Raw genomic sequence first — 22356 nt, 5'->3', positions numbered from 1 at the left:
AAGCAGTTCAGGCAACAGCAACGCCATGAGCAGAAGGCAAGACCCAGAATGAGTCAGATTTATTTCAGGAATAGTATGACTATTGTTTTCTCTGCAATGAGGGTCTGGATAGGAGGTGAAGCTAGCAAGGAAGACTGGGAGGCAGCCAGTGCAATCTACAGGAACAAGTCCTAGTCCACAGGCCCAGAAACCTGGCTTCTATCACTATCCAGCTTTACGTCTTTGGCAAGTCATTGAATATTTAAAGCTTCAATTACTTGAGAGGTAAAAATGGTGTTTTCTTTCTTTTTTTTTTTTTATTATTCATATGTGCATACAAGACTTGGGTCATTTCTCCCCCCTGCCCCCACCCCCTCCCTTACCACCCACTCTGCCCCCTCCCTCTCCCCCTCACCCCCTCAATACCCAGCAGAAACTATTTTGCCCTTATTTCTAATTTTGTTGTAGAGAGAGTATAAACCATAATAGGAAGGAACAAGGGTTTTTGCTGGTTGAGATAAGGATAGCTATACAGGGAGTTGACTCACATTAATTTCCTGTGTGTGTGTGTTACCTTCTAGGTTAATTCTTTTTGATCTAACCTTTTCTCTAGTTCCTGGTCCCCTTCTCCTATTGGCCTCAGTTGCTTTTAAGGTATCTGCTTTAGTTTCTCTGCGTTAAGGGCAACAAATGCTAGCTAATTTTTTAGGTGTCTTACCTATCCTCACCCCTCCCTTGTGTGCTCTCGCTTTTATCATGTGCTCAAAGTCCAATCCCCTTGTTGTGTTTGCCCTTGATCTAATGTCCACATATGAGGGAGAACATATGATTTTTGGTCTTTTGGGCCAGGCAAATCTCACTCAGAATGATGTTCTCCAATTCCATCCATTTACCAGCAAATGATAACATTTCATTCTTTTTCATGGCTGCATAAAATTCCATTGTGTATAGATACCACATTTTCTTAATCCATTTGTCAGTGGTGGGGCATCTTGGCTGTTTCCATAACTTGGCTATTGTGAATAGTGCCACAATAAACATGGGTGTGCAGGTGCCTCTGGAGTAACCTGTGTCACAGTCTTTTGGGTATATCCCCAAGAGTGGTATTGCTGGATCAAATGGTAGATCGATGTCCAGCTTTTTAAGTAGCCTCCAAATTTTTTTCCAGAGTGGTTGCACTAGTTTACATTCTCACCAGCAGTGTAAGAGGGTTCCTTTTTCCCTGCATCCTCACCAACACCTGTTGTTGGTGGTGTTGCTAATGATGGCTATTCTAACAGGGGTGAGGTGGAATCTTAGTGTGGTTTTAATTTGCATTTCCTTTATTGCTAGAGATGGTGAGCATTTTTTCATGTGTTTTTTGGCCATTTGAATTTCTTCTTTTGAGAAAGTTCTGTTTAGTTCACTTGCCCATTACTTTATTGGTTCATTAGTAAAATGGTGTTTTCAGAATTAAAAAAATTTATAATTTAGCTTTGTGTTTTAAACTCTTCTGTGATTCTTTTAAGGTAGTCTTTGATAAACTAGAATAAGGACTTTTGAATCTGTCCTAACATTGTGGAAAGTTTTTGTTTTGAACAAGAGAATTAATAATGGAAGGGAGAAATTCACCACATAACAAAAGAGGCAATTGTTGGCATTAAATTCGGCAAAGGATGATTGCCTAGGGAAAGGGGGTTAGATATCCCGAAGGAAAGAATCCAGATTAGAAGGTATGTCAGTCACTCCAATGGGAGCAAGGCAATTAAAACAGAAAATAAATGAAGGGGACACCGAAATCATTGTTTATTTGCTCTTTATCGATCATCAGAAACTGGATCCAGTGGTAAGCAAGATGGAAAAGGTCCCTGTTCTGGAGAATTTATATTCTAACAAAAGGAAAAAGTGGGATTTGGTTACTGTCCAATAGGTATGTGTGCTTTTAAGAGAATGACAAGGCATGTCGAACTATGAAGAACTGGCTACTGACTATATCCATAGTGTATGTTCATAAAATAGAATGCTAGTCATTGTGAAGATTATGAAACATAATTAATTGACATGAAAAATATTCATGATATGCCACTGGGGAAAAAAACAACACAAATTCAGAACAGAATCTAGAAAAACGTGCACCATTTTGTATGAAGACCTGCCTAATTACTCTTCATTCAGTGATTGTTTATGGTTTACTATGTGCCAGGCATTGTTTTGAGCTCTGGGGATTAGTGATAAAAAAGAGACACATGACCCTTGATTAATTTTTCATCTTACCTTTTCTAACTTTTTTGCAATGCGTTCATCTTATTTCTGTTGTAAAACATCTTTTTTTTTTTTTTTGGTGGCACTGGAGTTTGAACTCAGGATTTTACTTGCTAGGCAAGTGCTCTACTGCTTGAGCCATGCCTCCAGTCCTTTTTTTCTAGTTATTTGGAGATAGGGTCTCACTTTTTGCCCAGGCTGACCTGGACCACATCCTTCCATTTTATACTTCCCGGGTAGCTGGGATGATAGGTGTACAGTACCATGTTCATGCCCAGCTGTTGGTTGAGATGGAGGGTTGCTAACTGTTTTGTCTGGGGTGGCCTCAAACCATAATCCTCCAGTTCTCTCCTCTCAAGTAACTCCGATTACAAGCATGAGACACTGGCACCTGACCTAAAACAATTTTTAAAAAAATGTTCCCATTGGCCATTTGTGTAGTATATGTTTGTTTTATGAATTATCCTTGACTATACAAGTGGAATGGAATGGAAGATGCACAGTTAAAATTGACACTGTCTTGTCCTGTGTCTCTTCGAGGTCTTATGCAGGACAGTAGGTAGCTCCAGGACACCAGCCTCCTGCTTAGGGCAGGTCAGGGCACTGCCTGCCCTTTGGTGACCAGAACTCCATATTCTGTCTAGCTCCAAAGCAAATAGATTCCTGCTGATGGAACTGTGAGTCTTTTGTCTGTTTATAGGCCTTCTAAGGGGCCCATTCCAGCCTTGGTGTCTATTTACATTTGCTGTATGTTATTTGACACGTTTTTATTCCTGTTGAAGTTGCCTCTCCCGGAAATCTCTGACATTCCATAAACCCTGGCTGCTGTCCCTCTGTGCAGCTCACCTCCCACAGTTTGAAAAACAGAATTTAATCTGGCTACACTTAAAAGAAGGAAGTTTTGGGGTGAGTTCGTGGGCAAGGATTTGGCTATCATGTCTTTGTGGGCAGGTTAGTTAAAGGGGGATCTGGCACTAGCTGTCACCAGATTCCAGGCCCTTACAAAGAGACTTTGTGCCATTTTTCCCTTCCTCTGTCCAGCTTGTCTCCTGTTATTACTTTTGGTGTCTCTTTCGATAAGGCATTCATATCATCTCACATTTTTAAAATGATAGATCTTATGCTGAAGAACAAACAAGCAAAAACCACCAAATCATTGTTTTTTAAAAAAAGTATTCAATGTTCCTTATAAGAAAGTACAACATTAAATAAACGTACAAATACATATATAAAGGAAAAGACTACTTATAATCCTATTCTCCAGAGGTATGTTGGTATATTTTCTTTGTCTATTTATTTTGCTTTCTATTCACATGGTTGTTCTCAGCTTTTATTCTATTGCTTAATGGCTTATTTATAGATCCTAAACTGTGTATGTACCAATATGTTCCACTTAAGATAGGCTTATTCTTTTTATAAAAAGTGAATGCTATTCTAATTGGATAACTGCTTTTTCCAACATCAAAGTGGCCTCTTGGCCCCATGATATAATGACAGAAAGAATGTTTGTTCATTTTAAGCAAGCATTCATGTTTTTTCTTGTGTTAACCCCAGCTGAAGGAAATCTTTGGAGTCAAGCTGGCCAATCTAATCCTCAGTCATTGGAGCTCTGTGATGAAACCCCAGAGGCATCCTAATACAGAGGGCTCCTGGGGTCACTGAAGGTCTTGACCTTTGCATTGACCTGAGGGACAAAAAAGAAAAGAGGTCCCTCGGGATCAAATCATCCTACACATCCCTTTTTCCTCTGCTTGGGTATGAAACCCTTGCTGACATTTGTGTGAGCTGTATGTAAGCACAAATCCTTGATGTAGTATAAGTAAACAGACAAACTGCATGGACAAAGTTTAGTTACAGTGTGTACTTTTTTGCTAGCTTCAGAGATAAATTTTCCTTCACGATTTCATTGGTCAGTGTTCTCTCTCTCTGATTATTGAGTTTGGTCCTTTCTAGTATACACCTCTCTTCATCTAAGCTTTCTCTCCTTGCCTCTACATTCCACCCAAAGTCTAAATTATTCCACAGAGATTTCATGTAATTTCCAAAGAAGCAACATCTTCCCATTTAGGGATTCTAGGTTTTCCTTTATTTCACTCTGCTTACAGAAATCATCTTCTGCTACCTTTCTATTAACTATTGATCATCCCTTTGCATCTCTAATTTCATATACCAGTTCAGTTTCTTCAGCCATCCACCTCTGGCCATACCTCCCCCTCCCCTTCTTTTACAGAGCTAAAACGAATGCTTGCAGTAACTTCTCATTATTGCCTTATTTATCTTTCTTCCTCCTTCCACACCCCCCTTTAAAAAAATTTTAATAGTATACTATTTGTAAGTACACTGCAATCTCTTCCCTTTTTTGGAGTTAGGTAAGGCTTAAATCCCAGAGAAATAAATTGTCTCACCATTATAAATGGTGGCTTTTCTTACTCATATTTCTGTCTCCAGCTCTGTTGCTCTTTTTATTTTGTTCTTTAATTTTATTGCATTACATTACTTGTTAATATACTTGTACACACCTGAATTTTCACTAGACATTCATAAGATGGCTTCTGCCTGCAGATAAGTAATAGTGGGATGAGCACAAGATTTAGGGTACTATGGGGAGGAGTTTATTAATCTTGTACAAAATATTGAAAGGAATGACCTGAGGTCCAGTTGATGTTTGTGCTACTGGTCCTTCTTTTCTTTCTGTGTGCTTTCTGAAACCCCACTCATTGTTTGGTATGAATAGAATTCTGTGTGTGTAATCAGAGAGAAGAAAGCTCTTCTTTGCTAAGTGTATAGTCTAAATATGCAATGAGTTTAAAAAATGACTTCAAGGATAAAAACTAATCTAGAGATTTGAAAAGTGCATTGAAATTTAATTTGTTTCTTAGCCGGTAGCTTTTTTCAAAAGTAAAATACAATGTCCTTTGAGGAGGCTGATCACTATTGTAGGATTATTTGAATGAACTCTTCATTTTCCATTTTGGTGTGTCATTGGGATATTAATAATGGATGGTTGGTTACTGTGCTTGGTGGTCAGATATGTTATTCTGATCTATTTTTATTTCCCAATGGAGCCTCTGAAAAAGGGCAGTGAGAGTAGATTTAAAATCCACATTATTGGAATTCAATAACTTTCTTCTTGTTTTGTACATCTAGGGATGGCTGCAAAACAGTTCTAATATGGACAGACAGTCAAGCATGGGCCAGGCAAAGTACCAAAAGGGATTTTCTTAACTAAGATATAAGCTGGATTCTGTGTTTAACTTTAGGCTTTGGTGTTCAGCATTAAAATTTCCAGAAAATTTTTTAGATGTATAAATTTTGCTGTTTTTGATTCTCATGAGTAAAGGGTCAACCATATGAATAAAAAAATCTGCCAATACAAATTATTTTGATTGGTGGAAATTAATGTAAATTAATATAAATCAATTTTAAAAGTTATATATTATAATAATTCCTAAGAAATTATGAAAGTCTGAAATTTTGGCCATAAAAAAGTATATCTCCAAAGATACACTAAGTTCTCAAATGTGTTCACTCTCCTAGTATTCACTCAATGACTCAAAAATGGAAGATTCTGAATCCTAGGGTGTCAGGGTCACTCCGGGAGGGACAAGCTCTTGCTTTGTGTCAAGTGGTGGAATCAGAAGCATCTTCTTCCTTGTAGGTTTGTATAAAAATGTAGAAGAGGCTTGGTGATCTATTCAGCTATAGTATAGGACAAACTAACCACTCAAATTAAAGGGGATGGAGGATGAGTAGTGTTTACTCATTCCTACTTTCACTTCAGATGAATAAGTGTCTTTTGCATGCCTTTGTGTTTATTTCAACCCAGATAACGTTAAAGTAAAAGCACTCAAAGCAAAAACAGTTGAAAGTCTTAACCAGGCCCACATCTAAAATTCCAACTACTTGGGAGTTGGAGATTGAGAAGATCATGGTTCGAAGCCATTCCAGGCAAAAAGTTAGCAAGACACCATCTCACCAAACAAGCTAGTTATGGAAGTGCACATGTGTAATCCCAGCGACAGGGGAGGGAGAGCTAGGAGGACTATGGTCTGAGCCTAGCTGGGCAAAAAACATGAGACCCTATCTGAAAAATAACTAAAGCAGAAAAGGCTGGTTCAAGTGGTAGAGCATTTGCCCCGCAACTGTGAGGCCATAGGTTCAAACCCCAGTAGTACAAAAACAAATTTCTTAACCAGTATTAGGTATTATTTACCTGTTAGTACCTGATAGCACCTGGCCACCTGACACAGAACCTTAGTAGAAAGAAGAAGGATGACTGAGAATGGCACAAAGAGACTGCTGTGAATTGGAGAATCCTGTTGTTTTGACATTGGTTTTCTTCAGTTACCTTGATTTTGCACCTTATATTACTGTGCACAGTTTGACCATGCATTCCTTGACAATTGTTTTGCCCTAGAACTCACTTCACTTCTTAGTTGTTTAACTTTTACTTTTTTCCCCTCAAAAGAAATCTCTAGTTTAAAATATACAAATAAACAATCAAATAAAACTCATCTGAAATGCTACTACCTAGAGAAAGAATACAAAGAGCTTTTTCTTTTAGTTCTTTCTTTATGAGTGTACGTAGCTATCATTTTTGGGTTTTTTTTTTTTTTTTTTCAATAATGAGGTTTGAACTCAGGGTCTCACACTTGCTAGGCAGGTGCTCCACCTGAGCCCTTTGTCCTTTAGCTATTTTTCAGGTAGGGTCTCACACATTTTGCCTGGGTTGGCCTCAAACTGTGATCCTCCCTGTGCCTCCCTCATAGCTGGGATGACAGGTACATGCCACCATGCTTGGCTTATTGATTGAGATGGGGGTCTTGCTAACTTTTTGCCCAAAATGGCCTCGAACCCTGAGCCTCCAAATCTCTATCTCCTGAGTAGCTGGGATTTCAGGCATGTGCAATCATACCTGGCCCCATGGTTATTATTTTTTATATAACTCTTTCAACTTATTTTTTTCAGTTAAAAATTTTTTGAACATCTTCTGATGCCACTAAATATATTTTGTTACATTATTTTATCATCTGTGTATTTTTTTATTATATGAATAAAATATCATGGAAACCCATCTTTGATCTTTTCCTTGTTATAGTTTTTCACCATTGTAAACAACTTTGTGATAGCATTTAAGTTGGCAAATCCATTATTGCCTTAGGAGAGATTCCTAGGACTAAGATTATTGGGTCAATGGGAGGCAATGGGAACCTTCCAGAAGGATAACTGAGGCTTGCCTTCCCATCTTTCCTACATAAAAGGGTGCCATTAACTTCAGAATCTGGATTGGTTGTTACCTCATTTGCAGGGCCTTAACTGTGACCTCTAAAATTAGCTTATCTTAGGACTCTGATCCTATGAGGTTTCATTTCCTGTTCCAGACTCTCAGATGTGACACCTAAAAACTGGTGTCTATAATGTTATTTTCCAACAGGCAGGTCGTAGGTGTTTAAACACAAATCAACAGCCTAGCTAGTTGCTATGGATGCTTATGTGGGGGAGGAAGACATAGAAACACATCCTTAGAAGCTGTGCCATGGTCTTTATAATCTAAATATATAAAGAGTACATCTAAAAAAGGGGTGGCCTGCCCAAGGTCACTCCATGAGTCAGCAGTAAAGTTTCCAATAGAATTTTCATTTGCTTATTTCTCCTAGTATAAAAAGTATTTATGAATAAGTTAAGAGAAAGCATTATAAATGAACCTATAAATACTCTGAGAGCTTTTCAAGAGTTAGTAGAAAATTTCTATCTCAGATAAAACAAATCCAAATTGCTAATAGAAATTGATAGATTTTTTAGAAGGTCAAGTCTTAAATGACTGCAGATGGAAACAAACCTCAAAGGAATATGAATGTTTGTGGCCTTGGTGGCGGGGAGTTGGAGGGTAGAAGTCTACCATGGTAACTAAGGAAAAGACAACCAAAAGGCTCCTCAGGACATGCACCCTGTGGTGGTGCATGGCACAGGGCAGTCTTGGCCTCATTCTGAATTAACCATGTACCTTTCCTCCTCAATCTGGTGGTATGGATCTGTTACTTTGAAGTCTATGGTAGGGTCACCTCCTGGAGCCAGAGAGATAGCTTTCACCATCCCCAATACAAAAACCTATTGCTCCTGACTCTCAGTGTAGTATTCATCCTTACTGGAGGGTCACACAAAATTAAAAAAAAGGAAGCAAAAGAAAATATTAGAACTCGAGTTTAGAGATCACCAATCTAGCCCTGTCTTTACAGATGAGGAAATGGAGGCTGGGCAATCTGTGGGGACACAGATAAGAAATATACACTGTGGCCACTGTCAGACTTCCTGACACTCAACCTGATGCAAAGTGATCTAGATATATCTGTGATTTCTGTATTCTATTTCATGATCATCTTCAAGCTTTTATTTCATGGTTCATGAATTCAATATCAGTAACATCAGCATGTGTTAAGAATCTATTTGCATTTGCTACTATACTCCATAAAGCAAAATAGATAAATTAAGTGCTTGCCTGATAGGAATTTCCTAAGATAGACAGACCCCTTAGACAGAAATGACAATACAGACTGTTGAATAAACAAATAAAATATGTAAATTGAACAACTTTTTCCATGTGAGCTGTTGAAGGAAGAGACACTCATGATCCACTATTTGAAGAGAAGATGCATCTTCATCATTAGATACCCCTAAACAATAGGCAGTAATAGCCCGTGGCCTGTTGTTATGTTGAAAGAAAAATAAAGAGTGCTTTACCTGGCATACTCAAAACAAGAGTGCAATTTCGTTATTGATTTTATCCTTTTGCATATTCTGTGATGACCTACAAAGGCTGGAAGGGTCTGCTAAGACAGGAATCCTCTTAGAGCATACTTTCTAAAGCCAAAGGACTTTTCCTTTCCTAGAGGATAACTACTGATCATGTGGTTCTTAGCCATATTTTTATTGAGACTGCATTTTTCCTTCAAGAAGAATCTTAAAGATCTTTTTAACTATATAATATACTGTGATGAACAGTGATACTGGGGTTTCTTTCAAAGGCCTATTAAAGATGAGCCAAGGGTGACTCTACTCTCTTCCTTAGTGACAAAAGTCACTTAACCAGGTATCTTATAAATGTCTGTGTGTGTGTGTGTGTGTGTACATCACACGTAGTCATGCACCATGTAACAGTACTTCAGTTAACAGTGACTGCATAGAGATGGTGGTCCCCTAAGATTAGTATAATAGATCTGAAAGATTCCTATTACCTGGTAATGTTGTAGCTATCCTAATATCATAATGTAGCACATTACTCATATTTCATGGTGATGCTGGTGTAAACAAACCTTTTGTGTTGCCAGTTGTATAAAAGTATGGCAATACAATTATATATAGTACATAATACTCAATAATGAAATGACTGTGTTACTGGTTTATGTATTTACTAAGCTAAATTTTAAAATATTATTTTGACATACAGTTCTTGTATGTAGAAATAACAAATTTTACTGTGAAACAGTGTCACCAAGCCTCTTGATTCATGACAAAGTCGCATCAAGTGACTGGCCATCTAGGTTTGTGTAAGTATACTTTGTGATATCTCACAATGACAAAATTGCTTAATGGCACATTTTTCAGAACATATCTTCATTGGTGAGTGACGTATGACTCCTTATATACATTTTTGTAATAGTCTGTGACTGCTTCATTCTATAATAAAACTAAAAAAATAGGAAAAAGGAAAAAGCATGTTAGAAAAACTCACATATCTAATGTTGCTTTAGAGATTATTTCAACACCCTTAGCACTGAGTAAATACAGTTATGGGAAATTGCTTTCTGGGGTGCAGAAACACATCTATGTCCTGTTAGCAGTAATCTACCTTTCAGATTGCTAGGAGTTGTGGTTTTCATAGTTTTTATAGTATAGAAGCAGCCTTGCACATAGATACTGTTTCATGGTCTTTCAACTTAGATAGATGACCCAGCTCCGGCTCTGTGTTTTTCAATGCACGGTGCATAGAATATCAACACCACAGGCAACACGTGCTTAAGAAGATGCAGGTTCTTTGGGCCCAGCCATCTTTAGGAATGACCCAAGATTGCGTGTCTAATAGGCACGCTGACGTGTATGAAGCACCACTGACATCTCTGTTGATTTCTACCTGAACCACTACCAAAACATCAGCCGTTTGGGGAAAAGGACAAATCTTAGAATTTCCAGATAAGCTGTTGAAAGTAAATGCCATAGCTGCCATAAGTGTGATTTTTATTACAGAAATAATGGAAACTTCTTTCTTTCTTTTTTCTTTTTAGATAGGGTCTTGCTGGTTCCTTCCTCAACTTTTCAAGTAGCTGGAATTTCAGGAAAAAACCAACGCTTCCAGGTGGAACTCAGATTTTGAATTTGTGTTTAATTGGGTTCTTGTACCTGTAAGTGAGCATATCTATGTAGCAGCCCAATTAGAAAAATGATCTCTCAATATACAATAGTAATAGTTAATTTTGCTCAGATTTTTGTCACCCTTAAATAAGTCAGGGCATTCCGTATTTAAAATGATAGTTCAATCAAATAATCTGTGAAACTTTTCCTCCTCCTTCTTCTTCCTACCCTTCTTCCTCCTCTTCCTCCTCCTTCTTCTTCTGGCAGTACTGGGATTTGAATGCAGGGAGGCATGCTACAGTCCTTTTTGCTTTTGTTATTTTTTCCAGTAAGGTCATGCTTTTTTTTTTTGCCTTCACCAGCCTGGACCTGCAATCCTCCCCCCTTCTGTTTACACTTCCCACATAGCTGGGATGACAGACACATGCCATCACGTGTTGAGATGGGACCTCGATAACGTTTTGCCTGACTGGTCTTGAGCTTTGATCCTCCCACTCTCTGCCTCCTGAGTAGTTAAGGATTGCATATGTGAGCCACTGTGCCTGCCCTCTGAAGCTTTTAAATAGCAATTTTAAGCAAAAAAAAAAAAAAAAATCAAATCATTTAAAGTAGCACAATTGACATTTGGATAATAGCAAGCCATATTACTCTTACTTCTATTACTTCTAATTGGTACTTTTTCAACTGAAGTCAAAAGAGACTTTCTGAGAAATGCAGATAGAAGTGTGAAGGCTGCTAATTCTACATCCAGTACTTTTATCCTCTTCTTTCTTCCATTTTCCTTATTCTCCCAAAGCTGGGTGCTTCATCAGTACCTCTTCTAACAAAAACAAGAAGTGATTCAATGTCAGTTACATTTACTGACCAAGTGTTGATTAGTGTGGATATACTTCAGAGAGGAAACTAAACCAGTTCTTGCTTATTAGGACTAAGCGCTTTAATTCATGAAATTCAATATTTTATTCAACTGAATTCAGTTCTGGAAACATCCTTTGAACATTGCCCACATGCACAGCAATTCCTTCCATGCAGTGCTCCAAGTAGTGTGGTGATAAGGCACACTCCCTGCCTCTAGGAAGGTATAGTCTAGTCAGGGAGGTGAATGAGTAGCAGCTAATTATAACAGTAAAATCATTTCCAGTAAATGAACTACACCACATTCACATAGTTTTAGCCACAAAAAAGATACTATTTATAGATTTCTTGAAACTTTGAGAGAAGTAATGGGATGATAATAAAAGCCTTACCTCTCCCACTGCTGTCTATTACAGTCATTCTCAATATGACAAAAAAAGTAGGACCATTAGAAAAGTATATTTTCTGGAGGAAAAGGAAAAAGGTGGTGATCACCTTTTCTTAAGGTTTTATTTGTGTAGAGTAGTTTTAGGTACACGGCAAAATCAAGAGGCAAGAGAGAGATTCTGCATACTCCCCTACACATGCATGGCCTTCCCCATTATCAACGTGTTCCACCAGAGTGGTACTGACACCACTGTTACCTAAAGTCCACATTAGGTTCACTCTGTCTGATAAATTTCATAGATTTTCACAAATGTATAATGACATATAACCTCTGTTATGTTTTACAGAACAGTTTCATGTTTCTAAAAATCCTTTGTGCTTCATCTAGTGAACACTTCCTTCTTCTCTCTACCCAAACCTTTGTAAGTCACTGGCTTTTTTTACTGCCCCTACAGTTTTGTCTTTCTAGAATGTCATGTAGTTGGAATCAGATACTAAGTAGTCTTTCCAGGTTAGTTTCTTCCACTTAGTAATAAGCACTTAAATTTTTTCATGTCTTTCCATAGTTCGGTAGCTTATTTCTTTTTAGCACCAAATAATATTCCATTGTTTGGATATACCACAGTTTATTTATCTGTTCATCTCTCGAAGGACAACTTGGTTGTTTCAAGTTTTCATAATTATGAATAAGGATGCTATAAATATCTATGTGCAGGTTTTTGTGTAGACATAAGTTTTCAACTCCTTTGGGTAAAAAAAAATCAGTGGTTGCTGGACTACATATTAAGGGATGTTTAGCTTTGTAAGAAACCATCAAACTGTCTTCCAAAGACAGTTTGGACCATTTTGAATTCCCATCAGCAATGATTGAGAATTTCTGTGGTTCCACATTCTTTCTAGGACTGGTGTTGTCAGTGTTCTTAACACCTAACAGGTGTTTAGTGGTATCTCCTCATTGTTTTAATTTGCATTTCCCTGATGACGTATGATGTAGAACATCATTTCGTATGCATACTTGCCATCTCTACAGCTTCTTCAGTTAAGTGTCTGTTAAGGTCTTCAGCCCATTTTTAAATTGAGTTTATTCTCTTATTGTTGAGGTTTAAGTGATCTTTGTATATTTTATATAACAATCATTTATCAGGTAAGTCTTTCACAAATATTTTCTCCAAGTCTTTGTCTTGTCTTTTCATTCTCTTGACTTTATTTAGCAGAGCAGGAAAATTTAATTTTCATGAAGTTTAGCTTATTAGTTTTTTCTTTTATGAATTATGCTTTTGATATTATGTCTAAATAGTCATTACTAAGCCCAAGGTGATCTAGATTTTCTTCTGTATTCTATTTTATAGTTTTACAAACTCTGGTTTCTCTTCAGATTGTATAAATCTTTCACCTTTTATAGGTTTACATTTTTATACTTAGGCACATGATCCATTTCGAGTCAATTTTTGTGAAGGATATAATATTTGTGTCTAGATTCCTTTTTTATTTTTGCATATAAATATCTAATTGTTTTAACACCATTTCTTGAAAAGACTCTTTTCATTGTATTTTCTTTGCTCCTTTATCAAAGATCAGTTGACTATTATTTATATGGATATATTTATATTTTTCTATAGAGATGTGGGATCTCTGTTCTGTTCCATTTATCTTATTGTTTATTCTTTTCGTTTCTTTTCTTTTTGTTGGGATTGGGTTTGAACTCAGGACTTTGTGCTTACATGTTTGCTTATTCTTTTGCCAGTATAAAAATTACTGTACCTTTCTAGTAAGTCTTGAAGTTAGGTATTGTCAGTCCTCCTACCAAAGTGAGAGGGCTTCTTCAATACAGTATTGTGTTGACTATTCTAGGTTTTGTCTCTCTATATAAACTTTATAATTAGTTTGTTGATATCTACAAAATAACTTGTTGGATTATTGACTTGAAGCTATACATCAAGTTGGGAAGAACTGACAGCTTGATAATATTGTATCTTCCTGTCTATGAACATGGAATATCCTACCATTTATTTAATTTTGAATTTTCTTTCATCAGAATTTTGTTGTTTTTCTTATATAGTTCTCATGTTTTCTTTGAGATATGCCCAAGTATTTCATTTTGGGGAGTGCTAATATAAATGACATTGTGTTTTGTTTTTTAAATTTCATTTGTTCATTGCTGGTATATAGGGAAACAATTGGCCATTGTATATTAACCTGGTATCCTGCAGTCTTGCTGTAATAGTTTATCAATTCCAGGAGGGGTTTTATCACTTAATTAAGATTTTCTATATAGGTGGCCTTATTATCTGTGAAGAACTTAGTTTCATTTCTTCCTTTCTAATCTGCATACTTTTTATTTCCTCTTCTTGTTTTATTGTAATTTGTAGGACTGGAAGTTTCATGTTGAGAAGAGAAGTCCTTGCCTTGGTCTTGACCTTAGTGGAATATGACTCTGCCTTGTTACTGTTAAGTTTGATGTTAATTGGAGGATTTGGTTTTGGTAGTTATTTTTTATGAAGTTGAGGAAGTTCTTCTCTGTTCCTACTTTACTGAGAGAGGCAGTTTACTTTTGGGGAAATAAAAACATCTTGTCCATATGAACATCTATCTGCTTTTGGAGAAAGTACACTTTTGAGAGTCAATGAAAAGGATGTTATACTCTGCAAGGGAATTTTAAAAATAAAGTTGCAAGTTTTAATTCAGATGGCTTATTTGAGAGTTTTATTGCAAGTAATTGTGGTGTTCCCTTGATCTGTGTTTTTTACTTTATTTATTTATTTTTATTTTTTATTATTTTCTTATTCATATGTGCATACAAGGCTTGGGTCATTTCACCTCCCTGCCCCCACCCCCTCCCTTACCACCCACTCCACCCCCTCCCTCTCCCCCCCACCCCCTCAATACCCAGCAGAAACTATTTTGCCCTTATTTCTAATTTTGTTGTAGAGAGAGTATAAGCCATAATAGGAAGGAACAAGGGTTTTTGCTGGTTGAGATAAGGACAGCTATACAGGGCATTGACTCACATTGATTTCCTGTGCGTGTGTGTTACCATCTAGGTTAATTCTTTTTGATCTAACCTTTTCTCTAGTTCCTGGTCCCCTTCTCCTATTGGCCTCAGTTGCTTTTAAGGTATCTGCTTTAGTTTCTCTGCGTTAAGGGCAACAAATGCTAGCTAATTTTTTAGGTGTCTTACCTATCCTCACCCCTCCCTTGTGTGCTCTCGCTTTTATCATGTGCTCAAAGTCCAATCCCATTGTTGTGTTTGCCCTTGATCTAAAGTCCACATATGAAGGAGAACATACGATTTTTGGTCTTTTGGCCAGGCTAACCTCACTCAGAATGATGTTCTCCAATTCCATCCATTTAACAGCGAATGATAACATTTCGTTCTTCTCCATGGCTGCATAAAATTCCATTGTGTATAGATACCACATTTTCTTAATCCATTCATCAGTGGTGGGGCATCTTGGCTGTTTCCATAACTTGGCTATTGTGAATAGTGCTGCAGTAAACATGGGTGTGCAGGTGCCTCTGGAGTAACCTGTGTCACAGTCTTTTTGGTATATCCTCAAGAGTGGTATTGCTGGATCAAATGGTAGATCAATGTCTAGCTTTTTAAGTAGCCTCCAAATTTTTTTCCAGAATGGTTGTACTAGTTTACATTCCCACCAGCAGTGTAAGAGGGTTCCTTTTTCCCCGAATCCTCACCAACACCTACTGTTGGTGGTGTTGCTAATGATGGCTATTCTAACAGGGGTGAGGTGGAATCTTAGTGTGGTTTTAATTTGCATTTCCTTTATTGCTAGAGATGGTGAGCATATTTTCATGTGCTTTTTGGCCATTTGAATTTCTTCTTTTGAGAAAGTTCTGTTTAGTTCACTTGCCCATTTCTTTATTGGTTCATTAGTTTTGGGAGAATTAAGTTTTTTAAGTTCCCTATATATTCTGGTTATCAGTCCTTTGTCTGATATATAGCTGGCAAATATTTTCTCCCACTCTGTGGGTGTTCTCTTCAGTTTAGAGACCATTTCTTTTGATGAACAGAAGCTTTTTAGCTTTATGAAGTCTCATTTATCTATGCTATCTCTTAGTTGCTGTGCTGCTGGGGTTTCGTTGAGAAACTTCTTACCTATACCTACTATCTCCAGAGTATTTCCTACTCTTTCCTGTATCAACTTTAGAGTTTGTGGTCTGATATTAAGATCCTTGATCCATTTTGAGTTAATATTGGTATAGGGTGATATACATGAATCTAGTTTCAGTTTTTTGCAGACTGCTAACCAGTTTTCCCAGCAGTTTTTGTTGAAGAGGCTGCTATTTCTCCATCGTATATTTTCAGTGCCTTTGTCAAAGACAAGTTGGTTATAGTTGTTTGGCTTCATATCTAGGTCCTCTATTCTGTTCCACTGGTCTTCATGTCTGTTTTTGTGCCAGTACCTCCTTTTTGGAGGTGTCTTTGCCTGGTTTTGGGATAAGTGTAATACTGGCTTCATAAAATGTGTTTGGCAGTTTTCCTTCCCTTTCTATTTCATGGAACAGTTTAAGGAGTGTTGGTATCAGTTCTTCTTTAAAGGTCTGATAGAATTCAGCAGAGAATCCATCAGGTCCTGGACTTTTCTTTTTGGGGAGACTCTTGATTGCTGCTTCAATTTCATTTTGTGTTATAGATCTATTCAGGTGATTAATTTCCTCTTCGTTCAGTTTTGGGTGATCATATGTATCTAGAAATCTATCCATTTCTTTAAGATTTTCAAATTTATTTGAATATAGGTTCTTGAAGTAGTCTCTGATGATTTCCTGGACTTCCCTGGTGTTTGTTGTTATCTCCCCTTTTGCATTCCTGATTCTACTAATTTGGGTTTTTTCTCTCCTCATTTTAGTCAAGTTTGCCAGGGGTCTATCGATCTTGTTTATTTTTTCAAAGAACCAACTTTTTGTTTCATTAATTCTTTGTATGGTTTTTTTGGTTTCTATTTCGTTGATTTCAGCTCTTATTTTTATTATTTCTCTCCTTCTATTTGATCTGGGATTTGCTTGTTCTTGTTTTTCTAGGAGTTTGAGATGTATCATTAGGTCATTGATTTGGGATCTTTCAGTCTTTTTAATATATGCACTCATGGCTATAAACTTTCCTCTCAGGACTGCCTTAGCTGTGTCCCATAGGTTCCGGTAGGTTGTGTTTTCATTTTCATTGACTTCCAGGAATTTAATTTCCTCTTTTATTTCATCAATGATCCATTGTTCATTAAGTAATGAGTTATTTAGTTTCCAGCTGTTTGCATGTTTTTTGTCTTTACTTTTGTTGTTGAGTTCTACTTTTACTGCATTGTGATCAGATAGTATGCATGGTATAATTTCTATTTTCTTATATTTGCTGAGACTTGCTTTGTGCCCTAGAATATGATCTGTTTTGGAGAAGGTTCCATGTGCTGCTGAGAAGAATGTATATTGTGTAGAAGTTGAATGAAATGTTCTGTAGACATCAACTAGGTCCATTTGATCTATTGTGTATTTTAGATCTTGGATTTCTTTATTGATTTTTTGTTTGGATGACCTATCTATTGATGATAATGGGGTGTTAAAGTCTCCCACAACCACTGTGTTGGCATTTATATACGCTTTTAGGTCTTTCAGGGTATGTTTGATGAAATTGGGTGCATTGACATTGGTACATACAGGTTGATGATTATTATTTCCTTTTGGTCTATTTCCCCTTTTATTAGTATGGAATGTCTTTCTTTATCTCATTTGATCAATGTAAGTTTGAAGTCTACTTTGTCAGAGATAAGTATTGCTACTCCTGCCTGTTTTTGGGGGCCATTGGCTTGGTAAGTCTTCTAGCCTTTCATCCTAAGCCTATGCTTATTTCTTTCGGTGAGATGGGTTTCCTGTAAGCAACAAATTGTTGGATCTTCCTTTTTAATCCATTTTGTCAAACTGTGCCTTTTGATGGGTGAATTAAGTCCATTAACATTAAGTGTTAGTACTGATAGGTATGTTTTGATTCCTGTCATTTAGTTGTCTTAGTTGTTTTAAGGTTTAATGTGTGTACCTAAGTTGAGGTTACTCTGTACTTTCTTGGTTTTTCTTTTCCTGTAGTTTGGTGCTGGCTGTCCTTTCATGGTTATGTTTGGTTTCACTTTCTGTGTGCAGAATCCCTTGAAGAATCTTTTGTAGTGGTGGCTTTGTGGTGACATATTGTTCTAATTTGATCTGGTCTGTTTGGTGTCCTGGAGGCCTCTTGCATCTGTATGGGAATATCTTTCTCTAGATTTGGGAAATTTTCTGTTATTATTTTGTTGAATATATTATGCATTCCCTTCGCTTGCACCTCTTCTTCTTCTTCGATGCCCATGATTCTCAAGTTTGGTCTTTTGATGGAGTCAGTGAGTTCTTGCATTTTCTTTTCACAGGTCTTGAGTTGTTTAATTAATAGTTCTTCGGTTTTTCCTTTAATTACCATTTCATCTTCAAGTTCTGAGATTCTATCTTCTGTTTATTCTGTTCTGCTGGATTGGCCTTCCGTTTTGTTTTGCAGTTCTGTTTCATTCTTTTTTCTGAGGTTTTCCATATCCTGGGTGGTTTCCTCTTTAATGTTGTCTATTTTTGTCCTGAGTTCATTTATCTGTTTATTCATCATGTTCTGTCTTTCACTTTGGTGTTTATACAGTGCTTCCATGGTTTCCTTTATTTCTTCTTTTGTTTTTTCAAATTCTCTTTTTTTGTTGTCTTGGAATTTCTTGAGTGTCTCCTGTACATTTTGGTTGACCCTATCCAGTATCATCTCTATAAAATTCTCATTGAGTACCTGTAGTATGTATTCTTTTAAATTATTCTTGTGGGCTTCATTGGGTTCCTTGGCATAGTTTATCTTCATTTTGTTGGAGTCTGGATCTGAGTTTCTGTTTTATTCATTCCCCTCTGGTTCCTGTACTAATTTTTGGCTGTGGGGAAACTGGTTTCCCTGTTTTTTCTGTCTTTCCATCATTGTCTTTTGTGTTGTTACTGTCCCTGTACTGTGTGAAATTAAGTATTTTCTAGCTTGTAATAATAACAATGGTAATATTTAGAATGGAAGGGTGAGCGGAGATGGAAAGCAAGAAGTTAAAGTAAAGGTTAATACAAATAAACAGAGAAGAAGGAGAAAACATAACAAGGAATCAGACAAGAAGGTTTCAAAGGTATAAACAGGGAGCGTTAGTGTATTAATCGACAGTAAACTGAACAGACTTTAGAGGGACAGAGAGAGGATTGAAAATAAAAAATAAAAAAATAAAGATAAGAATAAAAATAAAAAATAAGTAAATGAAAGAAACATCTACATATAAAAATAAATTAAAATAACTTGAAAAATAAAAAATTTAAAAAAAAACCCAAAAAACCTCCAAGTTCAAATGCAATGAAGTTTCAGTCTTAATAATTTGGGTGTCTGTCTCAGTCTCCAATCCTGGAGATGGTGCCTCAGATGTTGTTCTGTAGTTGTCTCATCAAAGGGGATGCATAAAGTAGAACAAAACTACACACACACACACACAAAACCCCACCAAGTGTCCCAAGTTCAAATGCAATACACTTTCAGTAAGTTTTTCAGCATGCAGGTGTAATTCAGTTGTTCTCTCATCAAAGGTAGGGAGAACAAGAAAAAAAAAGAGTCTGGAGATAGTTCTGAGAATGATATCTGCAGCTGTGGCTTGCCTGCCCGCTGCTGTCAGCCTGCTGTTGCTGGTGGAGTTATTTATGCAGATCTCTGGGGTGAGCTTAGCACTCACCTGGCCCTGCAGACTTTGTTTATTCAGAGTTCTCCTGTGCACAAGCCTCTGCTACAAGCTTTTCCCTTTCCAAGCACACTGGGAAAGGTGTCACTGCACCCGCTTTCTCAGGCCTGGGTGTTTATTTACAGTTCATGTGGGAAGTGGGTCTTCCCCCCTCTCCTGTGCAGTTTTCCTCCCACTGCCACTTTCACAAGCTTTCTTGCTCCTGATTACTGGGCAGTGCTGCTGCTCCTGCCCGCCCTCATGTTTGTTTACATCTCACGTGAGAAGTGGGTCTTCCCTCCTCTCCTGTGGAGTTTTCCTCCCTCCTCCACTCTCACAAGCCTTCCCACTCCTGGTTGCTGGGTGCGCGCCCCCGTTCCCACCAGAGCTCTCCTGCCCACCTGGCTTGTTTATTTACAGTCCCGGGAAGGATTCCCTTCCCCCAGTCTTTGGCACTCAGGGCACCCCACCCTCTTTCCTGCGTGTCTTTATTGTTCTTATTGCTTATTAGTCAGTTTCTCTTTTTTCCCTGAGTGAGGGTCAGTCTGTCCAGGGGGCTCTGCTGCTCTGGCCCAGGCTTGTCTGTGGAAGTACCATGGTACCGCGAAGCTCACCTTGTCTGCATCTTCCCAAGCCATCTGGGCATGGGTGAGTGGTGGCCCGGGGGCCCTCCTTGTTTCTCTGTTTAACGTGAAGTGGAGATTCTCTGTGCAGGCTGGAGGTGTGGAGGGGTCAAAGTTATGCCTCTTCTCAGTGATTATGCCTGCAAAGTGTGTCTCCAGCGTCTCTCCAAGATTTCACCGTAGAAGGCTCGCTTTCTGCTTCCTCTCTCTAGCCTCCATCTTGGAATCCAAAATGATGTGTGTTTTTTAAAATAAAATATATGTATCAGGTAAAAATCTCCTCAGCTTTTGCTAAGAACACACATATGGTGAGCATATAGGTTAAAGATATCTTTTAATTATCCAATTCTACTATTGCTAGTAAATATGAGCAGAAATGATGATATGGTATTTTACAGTAAGACTGAAATGTGTACACAAAATTCATCTTATGCTTGTCTCTTGCTTACTGACTTCAAACATGAAAAGTTTAATTCTAAATGAATGGAGTGCTCTGGATAAAATGAGGGTTTAAGATTTTTGAAACTCTGATAGGAAAAAGAGGTGAATAAGGAGAACTAGTCTCCAAAAGTAAGCATCAATTTATTTTTGTTGTAGGAAAACTGTAAATAGGTCCTGAAGTTATAAAAATGTAAGTCAAAAGTTTTTTTTTCTTTCCTTCTTTCATTCCTTCCTCTTTCCTTCCTTCTTTCTTTTTTTTTTGTGGTACTGGGGCTTGAACTCGGGGCCTTGCACTTGCTACGCAAGTGCTCTATCACCTAAGCCATGCCTCCAGCCCTTCCTTCCTTCCTTTCCTTCCTTCCTTCCTTCCTTCCTTCCTTCCTTCCTTCCTTCCTTCCTTTCTTTCTTTCTCTTTCCTTCCTTCCTTCCTTTCCTCCTTCTTTCCTTCCTTCCCTTCTCTGTCTCTCACCTTTCTTTTCTTTCTCCCAGATATTTTTTTCTTCAGAAGAAATTTGAGAGAACCTGTGGAATTATTTTTAGATGAAAAGAAAAGAAACACTGTTTGGAATTGGAGATGAATGCAGTAATGCCTGCTGTTTGTCCTGTGGAGAGAAAGGTTGGGGTGTGGGGGGAATTTGCTTGTTTTCTTTTTGAAGGATTGCATGTGGGGAAGCCAGAGGCAGAGAAAAATGAGAAGAACTGCACTGTCAACTCTTGCTTCAGTACATACCTGAGTGAGGAAATTAGTGGAAGGACATGTTTCTCCTCTAGGTGTACACAGAGCCCTGGAGATTGGTAATTTGGGTACTTTGATAGAATGTTAATCCATGTACACATAATTTCTTAAGGAAACTTTCAAGATGTTTCAAGTATGGTTAAGAATGAGTTTGATAGCCTCATCATGAGGCAGCAATTCCTCCCATGAGTAGTTAGCAGGAGCTGAGGCATCACACTCAGAGTTACTTCAATAAGAAATTAAAACAATCCCATATACGTATCTGAAATACCACAATGAAAACTCTTGCAAGTGCTTTAAGTGGGGTGGGGAGGGGATTGTAGGGGGGGAGATGGTGGGGTATGATCTAACCAATGTACAATGTAACCCTATTTGAAATTGTCACAGGAAACCCCCCTGTACAACAAATATACCCTAATAAAAATGAAAACAAAAAAAGGAATTAAAGCAATCACAGAGAAGTGCTCTCATTCCTCTCCTAATCTGGTGAAAACTGGACATACTGGCTTAATATATAACAGCTATTTTAACAACCCTGTGTCTGCCTAGAAGAAATAAGGTATAACTAAAAAATATGAAACTATGAATTTTATAAAAAAAGAAAAGGCACCCTTTTCACATAAGCATGCAACCAAATTGCAAAAACAACTAAACAACCAGCTAGAGTTCATGCTAGTATCAGCTACTTCGGTAACCATAGATGATTCCTGCCTCAATGTCAGGGGGCAGCAGCTACAACTTTAAGACCACAAGGTGTCTAGGTGGTTGAGTGAAGTGAGCAGTGGGTGACATAATGTATTCAATGCATCACGTTCTGTAATTTTGAATGCTACAGGAGCTACACTGCTGCAGGTGAATTAAGACAATGCAGAGCATCACTTTCCCATGTTAGCACAGTGATATCTCAGGGTAAGAATCTTATGTAACTTTGAAGATAGATTTTGAACCATTTCTATTTGCTTTAATTTACTTTGAGATTCCTCCAGATTAGATTCATTTTCTTCTATAG

General features: G+C 37.6%; 1 protein-coding gene across 5 annotated transcripts in view; it reads left to right on the top strand.

The window, feature by feature from the left end:
- Akap6 (A-kinase anchoring protein 6) overlaps window positions 1–22356 on the top strand; it is a 515042-nt gene that overhangs the window by 184272 nt on the left and 308414 nt on the right. The window lies entirely within an intron of this gene.

The sequence above is a fragment of the Castor canadensis genome, chromosome 3 (genome assembly GCF_047511655.1).
Source record: "Castor canadensis chromosome 3, mCasCan1.hap1v2, whole genome shotgun sequence".
Classification (NCBI taxonomy): domain Eukaryota; kingdom Metazoa; phylum Chordata; class Mammalia; order Rodentia; family Castoridae; genus Castor; species Castor canadensis.
Note: the sequence above shows the minus strand (reverse complement) of the source record. Positions and strands in the feature narration are given on the sequence as shown.